Here is a 2,327-nt window from a genome sequence, read left to right on the forward strand (position 1 = left end):
AGGCGGATAGTATAAAATGGATAAAATAAAATAAAAACCCTTTTCACAGCGCGCATCACGCGCTCAAACTCATCAAAAGTCGACAAGTTCAACAAGCAACAACGACTTATCCAAGTGACCGCTGCAGAACGCACGCGAGAGAGAGACGAGGCTGTCTTATCCACCTTTTTCTTCAACGCGGAAGTAAGCCTATGGGTGAGACTTCCGGTTCATTAGCCGCTATAGGTAAATAACGAGGAGAATAACAACGTGCAGTGAACGGTAAAACTGTTTGCACTACAAACCAGTGTGTTCATAATTAAGATAATACATTAAAATAATATGATAAGACACACCAACTTTCAATATCAAGCAGCAAAACTAACTGTTTTGTTCAGCTAAAAATAGCTGGACGGAGTGGACGCAGATGAGACCGGAAGCCAGACCCATAGAATTTCCAAATGGCCGCGCCCATTTTTACGACAAGAAAAAGGTGGATAAGTGAGTGGGGAATTTACCGAACGTGGCACTTGCGCGAGTTAACACTGTATGCAATACCCGCAACCTCACACCAAATTTCAGGCCGTGTAGATAGGCAAGCATATATACAAATAGAAAAGTTTTCTACGCTCAATTTGATTTGATGAAAGTCACGGGACCTATTACTCTCACGTGCAGTGAACGGTAAAACTGTTTGCACTACAAACCAGTGTGTTCATAATTAAGATAATACATTAAAATAATATGATAAGACACACCAACTTTCAATATCAAGCAGCAAAACTAACTGTTTTGTTCAGCTAAAAATAGCTGGACGGAGTGGACGCAGATGAGACCGGAAGCCAGACCCATAGAATTTCCAAATGGCCGCGCCCATTTTTACGACAAGAAAAAGGTGGATAAGTGAGTGGGGAATTTACCGAACGTGGCACTTGCGCGAGTTAACACTGTATGCAATACCCGCAACCTCACACCAAATTTCAGGCCGTGTAGATAGGCAAGCATATATACAAATAGAAAAGTTTTCTACGCACAATTTGATTTGACGAAAGTCACGAGACCTATTACTCTCTATCCAATCACATTGATGGATAAAAATAAAATTAAAATAAGCATGTAACGACCACAAACGGAGGAAAACAGCGGAGTAAAAGTACCGATACATCACTTAAAATGTACTCAAGTAAAAGTAAAAGTAAAATTTTTTTAAAAACTCAAAAAAGTACAATTACTGATAAAAACTACTTAATTACTGTAACGTGAGTATTTGTAATTCGTTACTTCACACCCCTGACGTCCTGTTACACTGAAACTTTCTGTTCAAAAGTCACAATTTACAAAATAGACGTCTCTGCCACTCAACGTTCGGATGTTTCTTTTGCTTCTATAATTTATATATCATAATCACGGTAATGGAGCACTTAAACTACAGTGACATTATATAGTCTCTGTGTTCTCTAATTAAGAGACTTTGACTTTTAACACACTTTTAAAGGGTCTGAGAGTAACACAATTTCAATCCGCTGTATGTATGTGCTGTCCATGTGGAAGAATTGACAATAAAGCAGACTTGACTTGACTTTATTCAAATATCTAAAAACAACCACTACATTATACCCCACACATATAACATTGCATATGAGTTCAGGAGATGTCAGTTTCTGACTTAGTGTTCAATATAATGCTGTACATTTTAACATGTTATATTAAGGCAATGAAGCAATAACGTATTGTGGTGAAATTAAGAAAATAAAAAGATGAGATATTTCATTAAATACATTATTTTGCAAGGAGCAAGGAAGTAAGAAGAGAAAACCTTGTGACTAGAAGGAATACAGCTACAGCTGGAAAATAAAAAATAATTAAATTGGCTACCTATTAGATTGTTTTATTAATGTCTACTACTACCCCAACCCTAAACCCAGGTTGTTGGGCAAGTTACTCTGAAAATGTAATCAAATTACTGATTACTCCTTTTAAAAGTAATCACGTTACTGTTCTGATTACTTTATTTCAAAAGTAATTAGTAATTAGTTACATTACTAGTTAGGTTACTTTTTCCTCCATGAAATTTATGAAATCCCAGCATACACGCTCCCGATAAATATTTGTTATTAAAGCATCAACATTCAGAACACTGTTATTTTTAACTAAAGCAAGCGGCTGCTGCGTGCATGGTTTGGATGGCAGAATGCCAGCAAAGAGCGCTGCATTTATCATCTCTAAAAGACATCTCAGTTCATCGCAATCTCACAAATCTCTGTTATAACATAATAAATATATGCATAATGAATCTTTCATAATGTCTACAATTCGTGTGTTATAATGAGAGGATTCATGAGCACGCA

This window comes from Sinocyclocheilus grahami, unplaced genomic scaffold, assembly GCF_001515645.1.
Source record: "Sinocyclocheilus grahami isolate Dianchi unplaced genomic scaffold, SAMN03320097.WGS_v1.1 scaffold1120.1, whole genome shotgun sequence".
Lineage (NCBI taxonomy): Eukaryota > Metazoa > Chordata > Actinopteri > Cypriniformes > Cyprinidae > Sinocyclocheilus > Sinocyclocheilus grahami.